The sequence below is a fragment of the Anser brachyrhynchus genome, assembly GCF_964034855.1.
Source record: "Anser brachyrhynchus genome assembly, chromosome: 10".
Lineage (NCBI taxonomy): Eukaryota > Metazoa > Chordata > Aves > Anseriformes > Anatidae > Anser > Anser brachyrhynchus.
Window position 1 is genome coordinate 24,962,156 of NC_137705.1, and position 25,881 is coordinate 24,988,036.

General features: G+C 51.5%; 1 long non-coding RNA gene across 1 annotated transcript; it reads left to right on the forward strand.

Annotated features, from left to right (window-relative positions):
- Positions 1 to 22,427: 22,427 nt before the first annotated feature.
- On the forward strand, positions 22,428 to 23,612 carry LOC308200280. Its single transcript, XR_013955414.1, has 2 exons — positions 22,428 to 23,077; positions 23,192 to 23,612. It is a non-coding gene; the product is annotated as an uncharacterized lncRNA (long non-coding RNA).
- Positions 23,613 to 25,881: the final 2,269 nt, after the last annotated feature.

Sequence of the window (25,881 nt, forward strand, 5' to 3'; positions counted from 1 at the left end):
GGACAATTGAAGGACAAAAGCCTGAGAGGAAGACAACCAGCATTCAGCCCGAGCAAGCCCCGAGAGACCACCAGAGACTGGTACGCAGGCGCCCCTGGGAGGGGTTTCGGATTCCGGAAACCAATTCTAATAACCCTGCCTCTTCTCGAAGTAGTAATGAATATGTATTAGCCTGGGAGCATCAAAACCAGCCGCCTACGTAACAGGTGTGCGTCCTGGGGGAGCAGAGACTCCCGGCGCACCCAGCGCTGCTTGCTTGCCTCTATTCGTTTAATAAATTGTAAACTTTGATTGTAATCCTATTTGGATTTATAACAGCCATTTATAACACTTTTTATATTTGTATTTTATTTAAGGCTGTCTTGCCCCCCTCCCCCCCCAGCCTCGCTGCTCGCCAATAAAGCTGGCGCAGGGGCTAAGGGATTTGAAGGGCCTGCTTGTACACCTAAGGGATTTGAGGGCCTGCTTGTACACCTTTGGGGACTGCCTCTTTTGGGGGGGGGGGGGGTGGGGGGGGTGTTAGGAGCTGCTTGTATACTTTTTTAGGCATTCCTCTGAGAGGGGGTTGGGAGCTTCGTGTATGCTGGGGGGCGAGGGCCTCCCTCGAGGTGGAAGGGGGGGGGGTTGGAGCGTTTCTACACTGTAGGGGCCTGCCTGTACACTTTTGGGGCCTGCCTTGGAGGGGTTGGGAACTGCTTGTACACCTTTGGGGCCTGCGTCTGCGCGGGGCGGGGTGGGGGGGGGGGGTTGGAGCTGGTTTTAACCTTTCGGGCATGCATCTGGAGGGGGTTGGGGCCTGCCTTTGGGGGGGTGGTTGTGAGCTGCTTGTATACTGTAGGGGCCTGCTTGTACACCTTTGGGGCCTGCGTCTGGGGGGGGGTGGGAGCTGCTTGTACACTGTTAGGGCCTGCCTTGGGGGAGGGGTTGGGGCATGTGCCTTGGGGGCATGGGGTTGGGAGCTGCTTCTACGCTGTAGGGGTCTGGGTCTTGGGGGGTTGGGGCTGTTTGTACACCTTTGGGGCGTGCCTCTGGGGAGGATGGGGAGTTGCTTGTACACCTTTGGGGCCTGTGTCTGGGGGGGGGGGTTGGGGCCTGTGCCGGGGGGGTTGGGAGCTGCTTGTACGCTCTAGGGTCCTCTGGCAGGCTTTGGGGCCTCCCTTTGAGGGGGGCAGTTGGGAGCTGGTTGTACACCTTTGGGGCCTGAGTCTGGGGTGTGGGGGCTGGGGCTGAGGCCTGGGGCCTGGGGCATGCATCTGGGTGGTGGTGGTGGGGGGTCCAGTTCATGGGGGGGGTGGGTTGGGAGCTGCTTGTGGACAGTTGGGGTCTGCATCCGGGTGTGGCTGGGGCCTGCTTGTAGACTTCTGCAGCCTGTGTCTGGTGTTTGGGGGCTTTTCTGTAGTGTTTGGGGATTGCATTTTGGCTTTGGGATGTGTCTAGAGCTTCTGGGGCCTAGCTGTAGTGCTTGGGGCCTGCGTCTGGGGCTTTTCTGTAGCATTTTGGTAGCGTGTTTGTGATTTGGGGTCTGTATCCAGGGTTTTGCCTTTTTTGTAGTTTTCAGCTTTGTGTCTGTTTCTTTGTTGGTTGCCTGGGGTTTGGGGTTTGGATCATTAGTCAGTGTCATTAGTGTCGGGGGGTTGATATGAAGGGTTAGGGTTGTGGTTAGAGTTGTTAGGGTTAAAGAGAATAAGGATTTTAGGGTAAGGGGATCAAGGTTGTGGGAATAAAAATGTTTTTGCACAGAGTTACATCGTTTAGAGGGAAGGAAGGTGGTATTGATATATGCTTGCAGTGATAAGAAAGCTTAACAGACAACCTTGTAAAATGCAGACAACCAGAATCCTTAGAGCAATTGGGTGGAAATCACGGTGTAAGAAACATTACCACCTCAAAGAGCTCTTAATATTGGGGGAAACCCAAAAAAGGAGGGTGGGGGACTCTAAAATTGGGGGGACCCCCCAAATTGGTTGTGTCCCCCCCCAAATTGGTTGTGTCCCCCCCAAAATTGGTTGTGTCCCCCCCAATTAGGGGAGGAACCCCCAAAACTGGGTGGGCGAACCCCCATATTGGGGGGGCAGAACACTTAAATGGAAGTGTGAAATTCCGGAATTGAATGTGGACCCCCCAGAACAGTCTTCAGGGGTTTAGTGTGGTAAATTTTATCGGGTTAGGGCTGCAAGGGTTTTTAGGGTTAGGGTTTCTAGGGTTTGTTGGGGTAGGGGTTAGGGTTAGATCCGTGGTTGCCATAGGCTTAGGGGTCAAGGTTCTTAGGGGTTAGGCCTAATATTAGGGCGGAAGGCCAAAATAAGAGGGGGGGAGCCCCCCCCAAAATCGAAGGGTTGAAGCCCAAAGTTAGGGGAAGGAACGGCCAAATTGTGGGGTCCCCCAAAATTGGGCGGAAGAACTCTTTAATATTAGGGGGGAACCCAAAAAAGGAGGGTGGGGGACTCTACAATTGGGGGGGACCCCCAAAATTGGTCGGGTCCCCCCAAATTAGGGGAGGAACCCCCAAAATTGGGTGGGCGAACCCCCAAATTGGGGGGAAGAAGACTTAAATGGAAGCGTGAAATTCCAGAATTGAATGTGGACCCTCCCCAGACCTGGGGAGGAATCCCCAAACTTGGGGGGGACCCCCAAAATTGGGGTTAAAGCCCCAGATCCCGGGGAGCTAAGCCCCAAATTCAGGGAAGGAACCTCAAACATGTGGTGAGAACCCCAACATTGGGGGAAAGAACCTTAATATTAGGGTGGCAGGCCAAGAAAGGATGGTGGGGGCCTCCAAAATTGTGGGGGGCTTGGAATTGGGGGGAATCCCCAAAATGGAGGGGGAACCCCAAAAGGGGGGGGGGCGAAGCACCAAATTAGGGGAAGGAACCCCAAAATTGCGGGGAAGAACTCTGAAATGGAGAGCTGAAAACCCGAAATTGAGGGGAAACCCCCCAAAACGGCGGGAAAACCCTCCATAAACACGAAACCGGTAATGTAACAGAGCAAAAAATGGCGTCCTACGGCCAGCTGCGAGGCTCAATTTTCTGGGGAGTGCTGGGAAATGCAGTTCTTGGCCACCGGGTTTCCGGGAGTCCATATTGTTTTCCCAGAGCATGCCGGGAGATGTAGTTCTCGGACACTGGGCTTCCGGGAGGCCATGTTGGTTTCCCATCTTTGCTAGACTCCGGGTACTTTGGCTTCACAGAGAAACCCCCAAACTGAAAAATGTACCTGCTAATATATTGGGCTCTAAATGTGGCCCTGGGTTAATTGAATAACAATCCCTGGGTAAGATTGAAGTGCAGGAGGGGTTGGCTACGGTTTTAAGAGCCGGTTTGCAGAAAAGGGATTTCCCGTTAAGAAATGGCATATACTGATTGTTCTCTTCCTTGCTCTGCCAAGACCTGAAGCACATCTTGGAAGCCAGGCAGAATCCGTGGAGCCAATGGAGTTCTCAAGCTCGACTTCAGCTTCTTCCCAGCTAGAAGAAGCAAGGACACACCGGCTGAGTTCCACAGGCAACGCGCCCGTATCTGTAGACGAGGATTTAGAGATGCTACTTTGGGAACTCTCAGACGGCATACTGGAAGCCGAGCTCGACTTGGACCCAGGGAAGGATGAGGATGACCTCCTCCTTGAGCTTTCCAAGATGATTGATGATTGAACTGCGTAGTCCTATGGTATATTGAAAAAAAAAAAAAAAAAAAAAAAAAAGAAAACAACTCTTCTTCTTGTTGGATACCCTGAGGTGATCCTTTTTCTAACTGAGGCTTTGCAATGAGACTTAAAGCACAGTTGGAACTGGTAGAAATTGGCAGGATCTGCACTCAGTTGTCCTAAGTTTTCCTGCTGGTCAGAGTTAAGGTCTTGTGCATGGTTCCGTAACTATAGGTGGCTACCTTTGATATCAAGAGGACAAAACACTTGTTTCTTTTGGCACAGAAAGATGTCCATCGGCACGCTGTGGTGGCTGTGAATTAACGTAGTGATGGAGCGATGCTCTGAAGGCTTAAACGGAAAGCTTCTTCCTTCCGCCCCCCCTTGGCACAGCTCGATGTTGGGCACATTGTGAAGCCTGGGTGTTCTGATTTCTCGGACAGTTGATACCCAAATCCCGGAGTTACTATGTCAACTCTTGACTTTTATTTGTGTATGCCATTGTTTTGACTGTAATCTTTTCAGATGATGAAGCTGTAAGGGCGGGAGGGAGCAAAATGATTATTCTAGCGTTGTGGACCAAACATGCTGCCAGGAGTGGTGGTGGTGGGGTCAGCCCACCCGGCCTTACTTTCAATTATCAGGGATGATAAAATGGTGTGAAAAGCAGCAGCTCTGCGATACGGCTACGCTACCCCCACTCCCTTCTCTTGTGCTGTACCAAAGTTCCCCCAAGCTTTGGTTGGTGCTTTTTGCTGGTGACAGTAGGACTCCAGGGCGCGTAGTCGGGACTCTCCTGCAGTAACTGGGTCAATTAAGGGTTGGTTTAAGTGCCTCCTGGTTTTTAAAATTGCTCCCCTGAGCTGCTGGCTCTGCTGCCTGCTACAGCAAATGTTCGGGTGCCATCAGCGTCGCACTTGGGCGTGGGCACTGACCCTGCGGAGGAGAGCTGAGACTCGCGTGTATTGTGTACCCTGCCGCCAGTGATCGTTTTCCCCTAGCAGATCTATTTTGAATCATTTCCCTAAATTTTAGAGGAACTTTAGGCTCTTTGTGCTATGATTTGTGAAGCTGTAGGGGCCCTCAGGCATTTGCTGCTGGCAGAGGAAAACCGCTTGTCGAATTTGTTGTAAATACTTTCTGTTTGGACAACAACGCCTGTGTGTGTGTGTGTGTGTGTGTGTGTGTGTGCGTGCTTTGACGACCCCCTGCGACGCCCCAGCTCCGCGAGGGAAGCTTTGAAGTGGCTCTGGGAAAACCTCTGCGGAAGAAACCGCTGCTAGTGACTTGCGGAAAAGGGACTCCACAATCAGTGAGATTGTAAAGTAGGTATGTTTATTCAGCGCTGGGCAGCACGGGAGGTCGTGGGCATGAAGACTGATGACTCTTCCTCGTCACCGCTAGTTGACCTCTTGTCTTTGCACAGACTCAGTTGCTCCTTGGCTCTTGTCCATCTGCAGGACCAGTTTCTCCCAGTTTCTTAAGACAGGCTCACTCTCTTATTAGGAGACTGACCTTGGTAAGGGGCCCAAGGCTTCTTGCTTTAGTTAATTGGCACAATGCACCATAGTTAGCAAAGACACTAAGTAGCATCCTAGTTTAACGCTGTCAGCGCTCTATCTCTACTTGATAAGATTCTCCTAACTCCCTCTCTCACTGGAGCCCACGCAGCCCTCCGTCCTGCCGAAGGACTTCACGGGGACTTCTGCCGGCTCCGGGTGCCCGCACACAGACAGAAATGGCTTTGAGAGAAAACAATCAGGAGGAGGAGAGCTCAGAGACTGCGGCCGGCTTCGGCCACCTTCCCCTCGCTTTCCCTCTCCGTGTTCAAACCGAGCACTGTTCTGCCGTCAACCTTCGCTGCCTCTGCCCGCGGCGCTGGGCTTTCGCGTGTGCCATTGCTCCTCTACATAGTTTATCCTTCCTTTTGTAAGGAATGGTCCAGCAATTCGTGTCACTAAGGGATTTGAAGGGTTAACATCGAGGCCCGGGTCTAGGTGATAAGAGAACAAAGGGGTTTTTAGGGAAAAGTGCTGACTACTGCAGGGGATGTTGCTAGAGTTTCTGAAATCCGGCGCAGAGGCTCCCAAACGAGGAGGAAGGGGGAGCTGAAGGACAATTGAAGGACAAAAGCCTGAGAGGAAGACAACCAGCATTCAGCCCGAGCAAGCCCCGAGAGACCACCAGAGACTGGTACGCAGGCGCCCCTGGGAGGGGTTTCGGATTCCGGAAACCAATTCTAATAACCCTGCCTCTTCTCGAAGTAGTAATGAATATGTATTAGCCTGGGAGCATCAAAACCAGCCGCCTACGTAACAAGTGTGCGTCCTGGGGGAGCAGAGACTCCCGGCGCACCCAGCGCTGCTTGCTTGCCTCTATTCGTTTAATAAATTGTAAACTTTGATTGTAATCCTATTTGGATTTATAACAGCCATTTATAACACTTTTTATATTTGTATTTTATTTAAGGCTGTCTTGCCCCCCTCCCCCCCCAGCCTCGCTGCTCGCCAATAAAGCTGGCGCAGGGGCTAAGGGATTTGAAGGGCCTGCTTGTACACCTAAGGGATTTGAGGGCCTGCTTGTACACCTTTGGGGACTGCCTCTTTTGGGGGGCGGGGGGGGGGTGTTAGGAGCTGCTTGTATACTTTTTTAGGCATTCCTCTGAGAGGGGGTTGGGAGCTTCGTGTATGCTGGGGGGGGAGGGCCTCCCTCGAGGTGGAAGGGGGGGGGGTTGGAGCGTTTCTACACTGTAGGGGCCTGCCTGTACACTTTTGGGGCCTGCCTTGGAGGGGTTGGGAACTGCTTGTACACCTTTGGGGCCTGCGTCTGGGGGGGGGTGGGAGCTGCTTGTACACTGTTAGGGCCTGCCTTGGGGGAGGGGTTGGGGCATGTGCCTTGGGGGCATGGGGTTGGGAGCTGCTTCTACGCTGTAGGGGTCTGGGTCTTGGGGGGTTGGGGCTGTTTGTACACCTTTGGGGCGTGCCTCTGGGGAGGATGGGGAGTTGCTTGTACACCTTTGGGGCCTGTGTCTGGGGGGGGGGGTTGGGGCCTGTGCCGGGGGGGTTGGGAGCTGCTTGTACGCTCTAGGGTCCTCTGGCAGGCTTTGGGGCCTCCCTTTGAGGGGGGCAGTTGGGAGCTGGTTGTACACCTTTGGGGCCTGAGTCTGGGGTGTGGGGGCTGGGGCTGAGGCCTGGGGCCTGGGGCATGCATCTGGGTGGTGGTGGTGGGGGGTCCAGTTCATGGGGGGGGTGGGTTGGGAGCTGCTTGTGGACAGTTGGGGTCTGCATCTGGGTGTGGCTGGGGCCTGCTTGTAGACTTCTGCAGCCTGTGTCTGGTGTTTGGGGGCTTTTCTGTAGTGTTTGGGGATTGCATTTTGGCTTTGGGATGTGTCTAGAGCTTCTGGGGCCTAGCTGTAGTGCTTGGGGCCTGCGTCTGGGGCTTTTCTGTAGCATTTTGGTAGCGTGTTTGTGATTTGGGGTCTGTATCCAGGGTTTTGCCTTTTTTGTAGTTTTCAGCTTTGTGTCTGTTTCTTTGTTGGTTGCCTGGGGTTTGGGGTTTGGATCATTAGTCAGCGTCATTAGCGTCGGGGGGTTGATATGAAGGGTTAGGGTTGTGGTTAGAGTTGTTAGGGTTAAAGAGAATAAGGATTTTAGGGTAAGGGGATCAAGGTTGTGGGAATAAAAATGTTTTTGCACAGAGTTACATCGTTTAGAGGGAAGGAAGGTGGTATTGATATATGCTTGCAGTGATAAGAAAGCTTAACAGACAACCTTGTAAAATGCAGACAACCAGAATCCTTAGAGCAATTGGGTGGAAATCACGGTGTAAGAAACATTACCACCTCAAAGAGGAAAACGGTCAAGAAAAAAATAAAATTGACTAGTAACAGGCCAGCAGCTGTGTATTTTCTGTGAAGCACTGGATAGATTGTGAACATGGATTACCCAGTCAATGGGGAAACTGGGGAGGGTCCTGGTCACCGAGAGGAAAAAAAAAATTATATAAACTGTGTTATGGAACTAGTAGGTGGCTTGTGGGACGCCTGCCATTGCAATCGTGAATAAAAATGCTACCTCACTGAGATACTTGCCTGAGCCTATGGTATTGGTTACAGAGTGTTTCTAATAAGGTGTTAGGGTTTTAAGGTTTCAGGGCTAAGGCACTAGGGTTGGGTTTCAGGGTTAGGGTTTCCAGGGTTTAGGGTTAGGATTTTAAGGTTGTTAGGGTTGGAGTTATACGGGTTAGGGTTTGGGGGTTAGTGTGTTAAGGTTTTAAAGTATTTTGTGGTTTTAGTGTTGATAGGGTTTTTAGGGTTAGGGTCTTAGGGTTTTAGTTATGGTCAGGTATTTAGGGTTAGGGTTTTAAGGTCTTATTTTTTTTTTTTTTAAGGTTAGGGTCTCCAGCGTTAGGGCTTTGAGAATCTTTACGTTTTGGGTTAGGGTTTAGAGGGTCTTAATTTTTAGGGTTAGGGCTTTTAGGCGTAGGTCTAGTGTGGTAAATTTTATCGGGTTAGGACTGTAAGGGTTTTTAGGGTTAGGGTTTCTAGGGTTTTTTGGGGTAGGGGTTAGGGTTAGATCCGTGGGAGCCGTAGTGTTAGGGGTCAGGGTTCTTAGGGGTAAGGCCCAATATTAGGGTGGAAGGCCAAACTAAGGGGGGAGCCCCCCCCAAAATTGAAGGGTCGAAGCCCCAATTTAGGGGAAGAAACGTCAAAATTGTGGGGTCCCCCAAAATTGGGCGGAAGAGCTCTTAATATTGGGGGAAACCCAAAAAAGGAGGGTGGGGGACTCTAAAATTGGGGGGACCCCCCAAATTGGTTGTGTCCCCCCCCAAATTGGTTGTGTCCCCCCCAATTAGGGGAGGAACCCCCAAAATTGGGTGGGCGAACCCCCATATTGGGGGGGAAGAACACTTAAATGGAAGTGTGAAATTCCAGAATTGAATGTGGACCCCCCAGAACAGTCTTCAGGGGTTTAGTGTGGTAAATTTTATCGGGTTAGGGCTGCAAGGGTTTTTAGGGTTAGGGTTTCTAGGGTTTGTTGGGGTAGGGGTTAGGGTTAGATCCGTGGTTGCCATAGCGTTAGGGGTCAAGGTTCTTAGGGGTTAGGCCTAATATTAGGGCGGAAGGCCAAAATAAGAGGGGGGGAGCCCCCCCCAAAATCGAAGGGTTGAAGCCCAAAGTTAGGGGAAGGAACGGCCAAATTGTGGGGTCCCCCAAAATTGGGCGGAAGAACTCTTTAATATTAGGGGGGAACCCAAAAAAGGAGGGTGGGGGACTCTAAAATCGGTTGTGTCCCCCCCAAATTAGGGGAGGAACCCCCAAAATTGGGTGGGCGAACCCCCATATTGGGGGGGAAGAACACTTAAATGGAAGTGTGAAATTCCAGAATTGAATGTGGACCCCCCAGAACAGTCTTCAGGGGTTTAGTGTGGTAAATTTTATCGGGTTAGGGCTGCAAGGGTTTTTAGGGTTAGGGTTTCTAGGGTTTGTTGGGGTAGGGGTTAGGGTTAGATCCGTGGTTGCCATAGCGTTAGGGGTCAAGGTTCTTAGGGGTTAGGCCGAATATTAGGGCGGAAGGCCAAAATAAGAGGGTGGGAGCCCCCGCCAAAATCGAAGGGTTGAAGCCCAAAGTTAGGGGAAGGAACGGCCAAATTGTGGGGTCCCCCAAAATTGGGCGGAAGAACTCTTTAATATTAGGGGGGAACCCAAAAAAGGAGGGTGGGGGACTCTACAATTGGGGGGGACCCCCAAAATTGGTCGGGTCCCCCCAAATTAGGGGAGGAACCCCCAAAATTGGGTGGGCGAACCCCCAAATTGGGGGGAAGAAGACTTAAATGGAAGTGTGAAATTCCAGAATTGAATGTGGACCCCCCCCAGACCTGGGGAGGAATCCCCAAACTTGGGGGGGACCCCCAAAATTGGGGTTAAAGCCCCAGATCCCGGGGAGCTAAGCCCCAAATTAAGGGAAGGAACCTCAAACATGTGGTGAGAACCCCAACATTGGGGGAAAGAACCTTAATATTAGGGTGGCAGGCCAAGAAAGGATGGTGGGGGCCTCCAAAATTGTGGGGGGCTTGGAATTGGGGGGAATCCCCAAAATGGAGGGGGAACCCCAAAAGTGGGGGGGGGGGGGCGAAGCACCAAATTAGGGGAAGGAACCCCAAAATTGCGGGGAAGAACTCTGAAATGGAGAGCTGAAAACCCGAAATTGAGGGGAAACCCCCCAAAACGGCGGGAAAACCCTCCATAAACACGAAACCGGTAATGTAACAGAGCAAAAAATGGCGTCCTACGGCCAGCTGCGAGGCTCAATTTTCTGGGGAGTGCTGGGAAATGTAGTTCTTGGCCACCGGGTTTCCGGGAGTCCATATTGTTTTCCCAGAGCATGCCGGGAGATGTAGTTCTCGGACACTGGGCTTCCGGGAGGCCATGTTGGTTTCCCATCTTTGCTAGACTCCGGGTGCTCTGGCTTCACAGAGAAACCCCCAAACTGAAAAATGTACCTGCTAATATATTGGGCTCTAAATGTAGCCCTGGGTTAATTGAATAACAATCCCTGGGTAAGATTGAAGTGCAGGAGGGGTTGGCTACGGTTTTAAGAGCCGGTTTGCAGAAAAGGGATTTCCCGTTAAGAAATGGCATATACTGATTGTTCTCTTCCTTGCTCTGCCAAGACCTGAAGCACATCTTGGAAGCCAGGCAGAATCCGTGGAGCCAATGGAGTTCTCAAGCTCGACTTCAGCTTCTTCCCAGCTAGAAGAAGCAAGGACACGCCGGCTGAGTTCCACAGGCAACGCGCCCGTATCTGTAGACGAGGATTTAGAGATGCTACTTTGGGAACTCTCAGACGGCATACTGGAAGCCGAGCTCGACTTGGACCCAGGGAAGGATGAGGATGACCTCCTCCTTGAGCTTTCCAAGATGATTGATGATTGAACTGCATAGTCTGCATAGTCCTATGGTATATTAAAAAAAAAAAAAAAAAAAAAAAAGAAAACAACTCTTCTTCTTGTTGGATACCCTGAGGTGATCCTTTTTCTAACTGAGGCTTTGCAATGAGACTTAAAGCACAGTTGGAACTGGTAGAAATTGGCAGGATCTGCACTCAGTTGTCCTAAGTTTTCCTGCTGGTCAGAGTTAAGGTCTTGTGCATGGTTCCGTAACTATAGGTGGCTACCTTTGATATCAAGAGGACAAAGCACTTGTTTCTTTTGGCACAGAAAGATGTCCATCGGCACGCTGTGGTGGCTGTGAATTGACGTAGTGATGGAGCGATACTCTGAAGGCTTAAACGGAAAGCTTCTTCCTTCCGACCCCTTGGCACAGCTCGATGTTGGGCACATTGTGAAGCCTGGGTGTTCTGATTTCTCGGACAGTTGATACCCAAATCCCGGAGTTACTATGTCAACTCTTGACTTTTATTTGTGTATGCCATTGTTTTGACTGTAATCTTTTCAGATGATGAAGCTGTAGGGGCGGGAGGGAGCAAAATAATTATTCTAGCGTTGTGGACCAAACATGCTGCCAGGAGTGGTGGTGGTGGGGTCAGCCCACGCGGCCTTACTTTCAATTATCAGGGATGATAAAATGGTGTGAAAAGCAGCAGCTCTGCGATACGGCTACGCTACCCCCACTCCCTTCTCTTGTGCTGTACCAAAGTTCCCCCAAGCTTTGGTTGGTGCTTTTTGCTGGTGACAGTAGGACTCCAGGGCGAGTAGTCGGGACTCTCCTGCAGTAACTGGGTCAATTAAGGGTTGGTTTAAGTGCCTCCTGGTTTTTAAAATTGCTCCCCTGAGCTGCTGGCTCTGCTGCCTGCTACAGCAAATGTTCGGGTGCCATCAGCGTCGCACTTGGGCGTGGGCACTGACCCTGCGGAGGAGAGCTGAGACTCGCGTGTATTGTGTACCCTGCCGCCAGTGATCGTTTTCCCCTAGCAGATCTATTTTGAATCATTTCCCTAAATTTTAGAGGAGCTTTAGGTTCTTTGTGCTATGATTTGTGAAGCTGTAGGGGCCCTCAGGCATTTGCTGCTGGCAGAGGAAAACCGCTTGTCGAATTTGTTGTAAATACTTTCTGTTTGGACAACAACGCCTGTGTGTGTGTGTGTGTGTGTGTGTGTGTGTGTGTGTGTGCGCGTGCTTTGACGACCCCCTGCGACGCCCCAGCTCCGCGAGGGAAGCTTTGAAGCGGCTCTGGGAAAACCTCTGCGGAAGAAACCGCTGCTAGTGACTTGCGGAAAAGGGACTCCACAATCAGTGAGATTGTAAAGTAGGTATGTTTATTCAGCGCTGGGCAGCACGGGAGGTCGTGGGCATGAAGATTGATGACTCTTCCTCGTCACCGCTAGTTGACCTCTTGTCTTTGCACAGACTCAGTTGCTCCTTGGCTCTTGTCCATCTGCAGGACCAGTTTCTCCCAGTTTCTTAAGACAGGCTCACTCTCTTATTAGGAGACTGACCTTGGTAAGGGGCCCAAGGCTTCTTGCTTTAGTTAATTGGCACAATGCACCATAGTTAGCAAAGACGCTAAGTAGCATCCTAGTTTAACGCTGTCAGCGCTCTATCTCTACTTGATAAGATTCTCCTAACTCCCTCTCTCACTGGAGCCCACGCAGCCCTCCGTCCTGCCGAAGGACTTCACGGGGACTTCTGCCGGCTCCGGGTGCCCGCACACAGACAGAAATGGCTTTGAGAGAAAACAATCAGGAGGAGGAGAGCTCAGAGACTGCGGCCGGCTTCGGCCACCTTCCCCTCGCTTTCCCTCTCCGTGTTCAAACCGAGCACTGTTCTGCCGTCAACCTTCGCTGCCTCTGCCCGCGGCGCTGGGCTTTCGCGTGTGCCATTGCTCCTCTACATATTTTATCCTTCCTTTTGTAAGGAATGGTCCAGCAATTCGTGTCACTAAGGGATTTGAAGGGTTAACATCGAGGCCCGGGTCTAGGTGATAAGAGAACAAAGGGGTTTTTAGGGAAAAGTGCTGACTACTGCAGGGGATGTTGCTAGAGTTTCTGAAATCCGGCGCAGAGGCTCCCAAATGAGGAGGAAGGGGGAGCTGAAGGACAATTGAAGGACAAAAGCCTGAGAGGAAGACAACCAGCATTCAGCCCGAGCAAGCCCCGAGAGACCACCAGAGACTGGTACGCAGGCGCCCCTGGGAGGGGTTTCGGATTCCGGAAACCAATTCTAATAACCCTGCCTCTTCTCGAAGTAGTAATGAATATGTATTAGCCTGGGAGCATCAAAACCAGCCGCCTTACGTAACAGGTGTGCGTCCTGGGGGAGCAGAGACTCCCGGCGCACCCAGCGCTGCTTGCTTGCCTCTATTCGTTTAATGAATTGTAAACTTTGATTGTAATCCTATTTGGATTTATAACAGCCATTTATAACACTTTTTATATTTGTATTTTATTTAAGGCTGTCTTGCCCCCCTCCCCCCCCAGCCTCGCTGCTCGCCAATAAAGCTGGTGCAGGGGCTAAGGGATTTGAAGGGCCTGCTTGTACACCTAAGGGATTTGAGGGCCTGCTTGTACACCTTTGGGGACTGCCTCTTTTTGGGGGGGGGGTGGGGGGGGTGTTAGGAGCTGCTTGTATACTTTTTTAGGCATTCCTCTGAGAGGGGGTTGGGAGCTTCGTGTATACTGGGGGGGGAGGGCCTCCCTCGAGGTGGAAGGGGGGGGGGTTGGAGCGTTTCTACACTGTAGGGGCCTGCCTGTACACTTTTGGGGCCTGCCTTGGAGGGGTTGGGAACTGCTTGTACACCTTTGGGGCCTGCGTCTGCGCGGGGCGGGGGGGGTTGGGGGGTTGGAGCTGGTTTTAACCTTTCGGGCTTGCATCTGGAGGGGGTTGGGGCCTGCCTTTGGGGGGGTGGTTGTGAGCTGCTTGTATACTGTAGGGGCCTGCTTGTACACCTTTGGGGCCTGCGTCTGGGGGGGGGGGTGGGAGCTGCTTGTACACTGTTAGGGCCTGCCTTGGGGGAGGGGTTGGGGCATGTGCCTTGGGGGCATGGGGTTGGGAGCTGCTTCTACGCTGTAGGGGTCTGGGTCTTGGGGGGTTGGGGCTGTTTGTACACCTTTGGGGCGTGCCTCTGGGGAGGATGGGGAGTTGCTTGTACACCTTTGGGGCCTGTGTCTGGGGGGGGGGGGGTTGGGGCCTGTGCCGGGGGGGTTGGGAGCTGCTTGTACGCTCTAGGGTCCTCTGGCAGGCTTTGGGGCCTCCCTTTGAGGGGGGCAGTTGGGAGCTGGTTGTACACCTTTGGGGCCTGAGTCTGGGGTGTGGGGGCTGGGGCTGAGGCCTGGGGCCTGGGGCATGCATCTGGGTGGTGGGGGGGGGGGGGTCCAGTTCATGGGGGGGGTGGGTTGGGAGCTGCTTGTGGACAGTTGGGGTCTGCATCCGGGTGTGGCTGGGGCCTGCTTGTAGACTTCTGCAGCCTGTGTCTGGTGTTTGGGGGCTTTTCTGTAGTGTTTGGGGATTGCATTTTGGCTTTGGGATGTGTCTAGAGCTTCTGGGGCCTAGCTGTAGTGCTTGGGGCCTGCGTCTGGGGCTTTTCTGTAGCATTTTGGTAGCGTGTTTGTGATTTGGGGTCTGTATCCAGGGTTTTGCCTTTTTTGTAGTTTTCAGCTTTGTGTCTGTTTCTTTGTTGGTTGCCTGGGGTTTGGGGTTTGGATCATTAGTCAGTGTCATTAGCGTCGGGGGGTTGATATGAAGGGTTAGGGTTGTGGTTAGAGTTGTTAGGGTTAAAGAGAATAAGGATTTTAGGGTAAGGGGATCAAGGTTGTGGGAATAAAAATGTTTTTGCACAGAGTTACATCGTTTAGAGGGAAGGAAGGTGGTATTGATATATGCTTGCAGTGATAAGAAAGCTTAACAGACAACCTTGTAAAATGCAGACAACCAGAATCCTTAGAGCAATTGGGTGGAAATCATGGTGTAAGAAACATTACCACCTCAAAGAGGAAAACAGTCAAGAAAAAAATAAAATTGACTAGTAACAGGCCAGCAGCTGTGTATTTTCTGTGAAGCACTGGATAGATTGTGAACATGGATTACCCAGTCAATGGGGAAACTGGGGAGGGTCCTGGTCACCGAGAGGAAAAAAAAAATTATATAAACTGTGTTATGGAACTAGTAGGTGGCTTGTGGGACGCCTGCCATTGCAATCGTGAATAAAAATGCTACCTCACTGAGATACTTGCCTGAGCCTATGGTATTGGTTACAGAGTGTTTCTAATAAGGTGTTAGGGTTTTAAGGTTTCAGGGCTAAGGCACTAGGGTTGGGTTTCAGGGTTAGGGTTTCCAGGGTTTAGGGTTAGGATTTTAAGGTTGTTAGGGTTGGAGTTATACGGGTTAGGGTTTGGGGGTTAGTGTGTTAAGGTTTTAAAGTATTTTGTGGTTTTAGTGTTGATAGGGTTTTTAGGGTTAGGGTCTTAGGGTTTTAGTTATGGTCAGGTATTTAGGGTTAGGGTTTTAAGGTCTTATTTTTTTTTTTTTTTAAGGTTAGGGTCTCCAGCGTTAGGGCTTTGAGAATCTTTACGTTTTGGGTTAGGGTTTAGAGGGTCTTAATTTTTAGGGTTAGGGCTTTTAGGCGTAGGTCTAGTGTGGTAAATTTTATCGGGTTAGGACTGTAAGGGTTTTTAGGGTTAGGGTTTCTAGGGTTTTTTGGGGTAGGGGTTAGGGTTAGATCCGTGGGAGCCGTAGTGTTAGGGGTCAGGGTTCTTAGGGGTAAGGCCCAATATTAGGGTGGAAGGCCAAACTAAGGGGGGAGCCCCCCCCAAAATTGAAGGGTCGAAGCCCCAATTTAGGGGAAGAAACGTCAAAATTGTGGGGTCCCCCAAAATTGGGCGGAAGAGCTCTTAATATTGGGGGAAACCCAAAAAAGGAGGGTGGGGGACTCTAAAATTGGGGGGACCCCAAAATTGGTTGTGTCCCCCCCCAAATTGGTTGTGTCCCCCCCCAAATTGATTGTGTCCCCCCCAATTAGGGGAGGAACCCCCAAAATTGGGTGGGCGAACCCCCATATTGGGGGGGAAGAACACTTAAATGGAAGTGTGAAATTCCAGAATTGAATGTGGACCCCCCAGAACAGTCTTCAGGGGTTTAGTGTGGTAAATTTTATTGGGTTAGGGCTGTAAGGGTTTTTAGGGTTAGGGTTTCTAGGGTTTTTTGGGGTAGGGGTTAGGGTTAGATCCGTGGTTGCCATAGCGTTAGGGGTCAAGGTTCTTAGGGGTTAGGCCTAATATTAGGGCGGAAGGCCAAAATAAGAGGGTGGGAGCCCCCCCCAAAATTGAAGGGTCGAAGCCCCAAGTTAGGGGAAGGAACGTCAAAATTGTGGGGTCCCCCAAAATTGGGCGGAAGAACTTTTAATATTAGGGGGGAACCCAAAAAAGGAGGGTGGGGGACTCTAAAATCGGTTGTGTCCCCCCCAAATTAGGGGAGGAACCCCCAAAATTGGGTGGGCGAACCCCCATATTGGGGGGGAAGAACACTTAAATGGAAGTGTGAAATTCCAGAATTGAATGTGGACCCCCCAGAACAGTCTTCAGGGGTTTAGTGTGGTAAATTTTATCGGGTTAGTGCTGCAAGGGTTTTTAGGGTTAGGGTTTCTAGGGTTTGTTGGGGTAGGGGTTAGGGTTAGATCCGTGGTTGCCATAGCGTTAGGGGTCAAGGTTCTTAGGGGTTAGGCCTAATATTAGGGCGGAAGGCCAAAATAAGAGGGGGGGAGCCCCCCCCAAAATCGAAGGGTTGAAGCCCAAAGTTAGGGGAAGGAACGGCCAAATTGTGGGGTCCCCCAAAATTGGGCGGAAGAACTCTTTAATATTAGGGGGGAACCCAAAAAAGGAGGGTGGGGGACTCTACAATTGGGGGGGACCCCCAAAATTGGTCGGGTCCCCCCAAATTAGGGGAGGAACCCCCAAAATTGGGTGGGCGAACCCCCAAATTGGGGGGAAGAAGACTTAAATGGAAGCGTGAAATTCCAGAATTGAATGTGGACCCCCCCCAGACCTGGGGAGGAATCCCCAAACTTGGGGGGGACCCCCAAAATTGGGGTTAAAGCCCCAGATCCCGGGGAGCTAAGCCCCAAATTAAGGGAAGGAACCTCAAACATGTGGTGAGAACCCCAACATTGGGGGAAAGAACCTTAATATTAGGGTGGCAGGCCAAGAAAGGATGGTGGGGGCCTCCAAAATTGTGGGGGGCTTGGAATTGGGGGGAATCCCCAAAATGGAGGGGGAACCCCAAAAGTGGGGGGGGGGCGAAGCACCAAATTAGGGGAAGGAACCCCAAAATTGCGGGGAAGAACTCTGAAATGGAGAGCTGAAAACCCGAAATTGAGGGGAAACCCCCCAAAACGGCGGGAAAACCCTCCATAAACACGAAACCGGTAATGACCCAGAGCAAATAATGGCGTCCTACGGCCAGCTGCGAGGCTCAATTTTCTGGGGAGTGCTGGGAAATGTAGTTCTTGGCCACCGGGTTTCCGGGAGTCCATATTGTTTTCCCAGAGCATGCCGGGAGATGTAGTTCTCGGACACTGGGCTTCCGGGAGGCCATGTTGGTTTCCCATCTTTGCTAGACTCCGGGTGCTCTGGCTTCACAGAGAAACCCCCAAACTGAAAAATGTACCTGCTAATATATTGGGCTCTAAATGTAGCCCTGGGTTAATTGAATAACAATCCCTGGGTAAGATTGAAGTGCAGGAGGGGTTGGCTACGGTTTTAAGAGCCGGTTTGCAGAAAAGGGATTTCCCGTTAAGAAATGGCATATACTGATTGTTCTCTTCCTTGCTCTGCCAAGACCTGAAGCACATCTTGGAAGCCAGGCAGAATCCGTGGAGCCAATGGAGTTCTCAAGCTCGACTTCAGCTTCTTCCCAGCTAGAAGAAGCAAGGACACGCCGGCTGAGTTCCACAGGCAACGCGCCCGTATCTGTAGACGAGGATTTAGAGATGCTACTTTGGGAACTCTCAGACGTTATACTGGAAGCCGAGCTCGACTTGGACCCAGGGAAGGATGAGGATGACCTCCTCCTTGAGCTTTCCAAGATGATTGATGATTGAACTGCATAGTCCTATGGTATATTAAAAAAAAAAAAAAAAAAAAAGAAAACAACTCTTCTTCTTGTTGGATACCCTGAGGTGATCCTTTTTCTAACTGAGGCTTTGCAATGAGACTTAAAGCACAGTTGGAACTGGTAGAAATTGGCAGGATCTGCACTCAGTTGTCCTAAGTTTTCCTGCTGGTCAGAGTTAAGGTCTTGTGCATGGTTCCGTAACTATAGGTGGCTCCCTTTGATATCAAGAGGACAAAACACTTGTTTCTTTTGGCACAGAAAGATGTCCATCGGCACGCTGTGGTGGCTGTGAATTGACGTAGTGATGGAGCGATGCTCTGAAGGCTTAAACGGAAAGCTTCTTCCTTCCGCCCCCCCTTGGCACAGCTCGATGTTGGGCACATTGTGAAGCCTGGGTGTTCTGATTTCTCGGACAGTTGATACCCAAATCCCGGAGTTACTATGTCAACTCTTGACTTTTATTTGTGTATGCCATTGTTTTGACTGTAATCTTTTCAGATGATGAAGCTGTAGGGGCGGGAGGGAGCAAAATAATTATTCTAGCGTTGTGGACCAAACATGCTGCCAGGAGTGGTGGTGGTGGGGTCAGCCCACGCGGCCTTACTTTCAATTATCAGGGATGATAAAATGGTGTGAAAAGCAGCAGCTCTGCGATACGGCTACGCTACCCCCACTCCCTTCTCTTGTGCTGTACCAAAGTTCCCCCAAGCTTTGGTTGGTGCTTTTTGCTGGTGACAGTAGGACTCCAGGGCGAGTAGTCGGGACTCTCCTGCAGTAACTGGGTCAATTAAGGGTTGGTTTAAGTGCCTCCTGGTTTTTAAAATTGCTCCCCTGAGCTGCTGGCTCTGCTGCCTGCTACAGCAAATGTTCGGGTGCCATCAGCGTCGCACTTGGGCGTGGGCACTGACCCTGCGGAGGAGAGCTGAGACTCGCGTGTATTGTGTACCCTGCCGCCAGTGATCGTTTTCCCCTAGCAGATCTATTTTGAATCATTTCCCTAAATTTTAGAGGAACTTTAGGCTCTTTGTGCTATGATTTGTGAAGCTGTAGGGGCCCTCAGGCATTTGCTGCTGGCAGAGGAAAACCGCTTGTCGAATTTGTTGTAAATACTTTCTGTTTGGACAACAACGCCTGTGTGTGTGTGTGTGTGTGTGTGTGTGTGTGTGTGTGTGCGCGTGCTTTGACGACCCCCTGCGACGCCCCAGCTCCGCGAGGGAAGCTTTGAAGCGGCTCTGGGAAAACCTCTGCGGAAGAAACCGCTGCTAGTGACTTGCGGAAAAGGGACTCCACAATCAGTGAGATTGTAAAGTAGGTATGTTTATTCAGCGCTGGGCAGCACGGGAGGTCGTGGGCATGAAGATTGATGACTCTTCCTCGTCAGCGCTAGTTGACCTCTTGTCTTTGCACAGACTCAGTTGCTCCTTGGCTCTTGTCCATCTGCAGGACCAGTTTCTCCCAGTTTCTTAAGACAGGCTCACTCTCTTATTAGGAGACTGACCTTGGTAAGGGGCCCAAGGCTTCTTGCTTTAGTTAATTGGCACAATGCACCATAGTTAGCAAAGACACTAAGTAGCATCCTAGTTTAACGCTGTCAGCGCTCTATCTCTACTTGATAAGATTCTCCTAACTCCCTCTCTCACTGGAGCCCACGCAGCCCTCCGTCCTGCCGAAGGACTTCACGGGGACTTCTGCCGGCTCCGGGTGCCCGCACACAGACAGAAATGGCTTTGAGAGAAAACAATCAGGAGGAGGAGAGCTCAGAGACTGCGGCCGGCTTCGGCCACCTTCCCCTCGCTTTCCCTCTCCGTGTTCAAACCGAGCACTGTTCTGCCGTCAACCTTCGCTGCCTCTGCCCGCGGCGCTGGGCTTTCGCGTGTGCCATTGCTCCTCTACATAGTTTATCCTTCCTTTTGTAAGGAATGGTCCAGCAATTCGTGTCACTAAGGGATTTGAAGGGTTAACATCGAGGCCCGGGTCTAGGTGATAAGAGAACAAAGGGGTTTTTAGGGAAAAGTGCTGACTACTGCAGGGGATGTTGCTAGAGTTTCTGAAATCCGGCGCAGAGGCTCCCAAACGAGGAGGAAGGGGGAGCTGAAGGACAATTGAAGGACAAAAGCCTGAGAGGAAGACAACCAGCATTCAGCCCGAGCAAGCCCCGAGAGACCACCAGAGACTGGTACGCAGGCGCCCCTGGGAGGGGTTTCGGATTCCGGAAACCAATTCTAATAACCCTGCCTCTTCTCGAAGTAGTAATGAATATGTATTAGCCTGGGAGCATCAAAACCAGCCGCCTTACGTAACAGGTGTGCGTCCTGGGGGAGCAGAGACTCCCGGCGCACCCAGCGCTGCTTGCTTGCCTCTATTCGTTTAATGAATTGTAAACTTTGATTGTAATCCTATTTGGATTTATAACAGCCATTTATAACACTTTTTATATTTGTATTTTATTTAAGGCTGTCTTGCCCCCCTCCCCCCCCCAGCCTCGCTGCTCGCCAATAAAGCTGGCGCAGGGGCTAAGGGATTTGAAGGGCCTGCTTGTACACCTAAGGGATTTGAGGGCCTGCTTGTACACCTTTGGGGACTGCCTCTTTTGGGGGGGGGGGGTGGGGGGGGTGTTAGGAGCTGCTTGTATACTTTTTTAGGCATTCCTCTGAGAGGGGGTTGGGAGCTTCGTGTATGCTGGGGGGCGAGGGCCTCCCTCGAGGTGGAAGGGGGGGGGGTTGGAGCGTTTCTACACTGTAGGGGCCTGCCTGTACACTTTTGGGGCCTGCCTTGGAGGGGTTGGGAACTGCTTGTACACCTTTGGGGCCTGCGTCTGCGCGGGGCGGGGTGGGGGGGGGGGTTTGGAGCTGGTTTTAAACTTTCGGGCTTGCATCTGGAGGGGGTTGGGGCCTGCCTTTGGGGGGGTGGTTGTGAGCTGCTTGTATACTGTAGGGGCCTGCTTGTACACCTTTGGGGCCTGCGTCTGGGGGGGGGTGGGAGCTGCTTGTACACTGTTAGGGCCTGCCTTGGGGGAGGGGTTGGGGCATGTGCCTTGGGGGCATGGGGTTGGGAGCTGCTTCTACGCTGTAGGGGTCTGGGTCTTGGGGGGTTGGGGCTGTTTGTACACCTTTGGGGCGTGCCTCTGGGGAGGATGGGGAGTTGCTTGTACACCTTTGGGGCCTGTGTCTGGGGGGGGGGGTTGGGGCCTGTGCCGGGGGGGTTGGGAGCTGCTTGTACGCTCTAGGGTCCTCTGGCAGGCTTTGGGGCCTCCCTTTGAGGGGGGCAGTTGGGAGCTGGTTGTACACCTTTGGGGCCTGAGTCTGGGGTGTGGGGGCTGGGGCTGAGGCCTGGGGCCTGGGGCATGCATCTGGGTGGTGGTGGTGGGGGGTCCAGTTCATGGGGGGGGTGGGTTGGGAGCTGCTTGTGGACAGTTGGGGTCTGCATCCGGGTGTGGCTGGGGCCTGCTTGTAGACTTCTGCAGCCTGTGTCTGGTGTTTGGGGGCTTTTCTGTAGTGTTTGGGGATTGCATTTTGGCTTTGGGATGTGTCTAGAGCTTCTGGGGCCTAGCTGTAGTGCTTGGGGCCTGCGTCTGGGGCTTTTCTGTAGCATTTTGGTAGCGTGTTTGTGATTTGGGGTCTGTATCCAGGGTTTTGCCTTTTTTGTAGTTTTCAGCTTTGTGTCTGTTTCTTTGTTGGTTGCCTGGGGTTTGGGGTTTGGATCATTAGTCAGTGTCATTAGTGTCGGGGGGTTGATATGAAGGGTTAGGGTTGTGGTTAGAGTTGTTAGGGTTAAAGAGAATAAGGATTTTAGGGTAAGGGGATCAAGGTTGTGGGAATAAAAATGTTTTTGCACAGAGTTACATCGTTTAGAGGGAAGGAAGGTGGTATTGATATATGCTTGCAGTGATAAGAAAGCTTAACAGACAACCTTGTAAAATGCAGACAACCAGAATCCTTAGAGCAATTGGGTGGAAATCACGGTGTAAGAAACATTACCACCTCAAAGAGCTCTTAATATTGGGGGAAACCCAAAAAAGGAGGGTGGGGGACTCTAAAATTGGGGGGACCCCCCAAATTGGTTGTGTCCCCCCCCAAATTGGTTGTGTCCCCCCCAAAATTGGTTGTGTCCCCCCCAATTACGGGAGGAACCCCCAAAACTGGGTGGGCGAACCCCCATATTGGGGGGGCAGAACACTTAAATGGAAGTGTGAAATTCCGGAATTGAATGTGGACCCCCCAGAACAGTCTTCAGGGGTTTAGTGTGGTAAATTTTATCGGGTTAGGGCTGCAAGGGTTTTTAGGGTTAGGGTTTCTAGGGTTTGTTGGGGTAGGGGTTAGGGTTAGATCCGTGGTTGCCATAGCGTTAGGGGTCAAGGTTCTTAGGGGTTAGGCCTAATATTAGGGCGGAAGGCCAAAATAAGAGGGGGGGAGCCCCCCCCAAAATCGAAGGGTTGAAGCCCAAAGTTAGGGGAAGGAACGGCCAAATTGTGGGGTCCCCCAAAATTGGGCGGAAGAACTCTTTAATATTAGGGGGGAACCCAAAAAAGGAGGGTGGGGGACTCTACAATTGGGGGGGACCCCCAAAATTGGTCGGGTCCCCCCAAATTAGGGGAGGAACCCCCAAAATTGGGTGGGCGAACCCCCAAATTGGGGGGAAGAAGACTTAAATGGAAGCGTGAAATTCCAGAATTGAATGTGGACCCTCCCCAGACCTGGGGAGGAATCCCCAAACTTGGGGGGGACCCCCAAAATTGGGGTTAAAGCCCCAGATCCCGGGGAGCTAAGCCCCAAATTCAGGGAAGGAACCTCAAACATGTGGTGAGAACCCCAACATTGGGGGAAAGAACCTTAATATTAGGGTGGCAGGCCAAGAAAGGATGGTGGGGGCCTCCAAAATTGTGGGGGGCTTGGAATTGGGGGGAATCCCCAAAATGGAGGGGGAACCCCAAAAGGGGGGGGGGGGCGAAGCACCAAATTAGGGGAAGGAACCCCAAAATTGCGGGGAAGAACTCTGAAATGGAGAGCTGAAAACCCGAAATTGAGGGGAAACCCCCCAAAACGGCGGGAAAACCCTCCATAAACACGAAACCGGTAATGTAACAGAGCAAAAAATGGCGTCCTACGGCCAGCTGCGAGGCTCAATTTTCTGGGGAGTGCTGGGAAATGCAGTTCTTGGCCACCGGGTTTCCGGGAGTCCATATTGTTTTCCCAGAGCATGCCGGGAGATGTAGTTCTCGGACACTGGGCTTCCGGGAGGCCATGTTGGTTTCCCATCTTTGCTAGACTCCGGGTACTTTGGCTTCACAGAGAAACCCCCAAACTGAAAAATGTACCTGCTAATATATTGGGCTCTAAATGTGGCCCTGGGTTAATTGAATAACAATCCCTGGGTAAGATTGAAGTGCAGGAGGGGTTGGCTACGGTTTTAAGAGCCGGTTTGCAGAAAAGGGATTTCCCGTTAAGAAATGGCATATACTGATTGTTCTCTTCCTTGCTCTGCCAAGACCTGAAGCACATCTTGGAAGCCAGGCAGAATCCGTGGAGCCAATGGAGTTCTCAAGCTCGACTTCAGCTTCTTCCCAGCTAGAAGAAGCAAGGACACACCGGCTGAGTTCCACAGGCAACGCGCCCGTATCTGTAGACGAGGATTTAGAGATGCTACTTTGGGAACTCTCAGACGGCATACTGGAAGCCGAGCTCGACTTGGACCCAGGGAAGGATGAGGATGACCTCCTCCTTGAGCTTTCCAAGATGATTGATGATTGAACTGCATAGTCCTATGGTATATTGAAAAAAAAAAAAAAAAAAAAAAAAAGAAAACAACTCTTCTTCTTGTTGGATACCCTGAGGTGATCCTTTTTCTAACTGAGGCTTTGCAATGAGACTTAAAGCACAGTTGGAACTGGTAGAAATTGGCAGGATCTGCACTCAGTTGTCCTAAGTTTTCCTGCTGGTCAGAGTTAAGGTCTTGTGCATGGTTCCGTAACTATAGGTGGCTACCTTTGATATCAAGAGGACAAAACACTTGTTTCTTTTGGCACAGAAAGATGTCCATCGGCACGCTGTGGTGGCTGTGAATTAACGTAGTGATGGAGCGATGCTCTGAAGGCTTAAACGGAAAGCTTCTTCCTTCCGCCCCCCCTTGGCACAGCTCGATGTTGGGCACATTGTGAAGCCTGGGTGTTCTGATTTCTCGGACAGTTGATACCCAAATCCCGGAGTTACTATGTCAACTCTTGACTTTTATTTGTGTATGCCATTGTTTTGACTGTAATCTTTTCAGATGATGAAGCTGTAAGGGCGGGAGGGAGCAAAATGATTATTCTAGCGTTGTGGACCAAACATGCTGCCAGGAGTGGTGGTGGTGGGGTCAGCCCACCCGGCCTTACTTTCAATTATCAGGGATGATAAAATGGTGTGAAAAGCAGCAGCTCTGCGATACGGCTACGCTACCCCCACTCCCTTCTCTTGTGCTGTACCAAAGTTCCCCCAAGCTTTGGTTGGTGCTTTTTGCTGGTGACAGTAGGACTCCAGGGCGCGTAGTCGGGACTCTCCTGCAGTAACTGGGTCAATTAAGGGTTGGTTTAAGTGCCTCCTGGTTTTTAAAATTGCTCCCCTGAGCTGCTGGCTCTGCTGCCTGCTACAGCAAATGTTCGGGTGCCATCAGCGTCGCACTTGGGCGTGGGCACTGACCCTGCGGAGGAGAGCTGAGACTCGCGTGTATTGTGTACCCTGCCGCCAGTGATCGTTTTCCCCTAGCAGATCTATTTTGAATCATTTCCCTAAATTTTAGAGGAACTTTAGGCTCTTTGTGCTATGATTTGTGAAGCTGTAGGGGCCCTCAGGCATTTGCTGCTGGCAGAGGAAAACCGCTTGTCGAATTTGTTGTAAATACTTTCTGTTTGGACAACAACGCCTGTGTGTGTGTGTGTGTGTGTGTGTGTGTGCGCGTGCTTTGACGACCCCCTGCGACGCCCCAGCTCCGCGAGGGAAGCTTTGAAGTGGCTCTGGGAAAACCTCTGCGGAAGAAACCGCTGCTAGTGACTTGCGGAAAAGGGACTCCACAATCAGTGAGATTGTAAAGTAGGTATGTTTATTCAGCGCTGGGCAGCACGGGAGGTCGTGGGCATGAAGACTGATGACTCTTCCTCGTCACCGCTAGTTGACCTCTTGTCTTTGCACAGACTCAGTTGCTCCTTGGCTCTTGTCCATCTGCAGGACCAGTTTCTCCCAGTTTCTTAAGACAGGCTCACTCTCTTATTAGGAGACTGACCTTGGTAAGGGGCCCAAGGCTTCTTGCTTTAGTTAATTGGCACAATGCACCATAGTTAGCAAAGACACTAAGTAGCATCCTAGTTTAACGCTGTCAGCGCTCTATCTCTACTTGATAAGATTCTCCTAACTCCCTCTCTCACTGGAGCCCACGCAGCCCTCCGTCCTGCTGAAGGACTTCACGGGGACTTCTGCCGGCTCCGGGTGCCCGCACACAGACAGAAATGGCTTTGAGAGAAAACAATCAGGAGGAGGAGAGCTCAGAGACTGCGGCCGGCTTCGGCCACCTTCCCCTCGCTTTCCCTCTCCGTGTTCAAACCGAGCACTGTTCTGCCATCAACCTTCGCTGCCTCTGCCCGCGGCGCTGGGCTTTCGCGTGTGCCATTGCTCCTCTACATATTTTATCCTTCCTTTTGTAAGGAATGGTCCAGCAATTCGTGTCACTAAGGGATTTGAAGGGTTAACATCGAGGCCCGGGTCTAGGTGATAAGAGAACAAAGGGGTTTTTAGGGAAAAGTGCTGACTACTGCAGGGGATGTTGCTAGAGTTTCTGAAATCCGGCGCAGAGGCTCCCAAACGAGGAGGAAGGGGGAGCTGAAGGACAATTGAAGGACAAAAGCCTGAGAGGAAGACAACCAGCATTCAGCCCGAGCAAGCCCCGAGAGACCACCAGAGACTGGTACGCAGGCGCCCCTGGGAGGGGTTTCGGATTCCGGAAACCAATTCTAATAACCCTGCCTCTTCTCGAAGTAGTAATGAATATGTATTAGCCTGGGAGCATCAAAACCAGCCGCCTACGTAACAAGTGTGCGTCCTGGGGGAGCAGAGACTCCCGGCGCACCCAGCGCTGCTTGCTTGCCTCTATTCGTTTAATGAATTGTAAACTTTGATTGTAATCCTATTTGGATTTATAACAGCCATT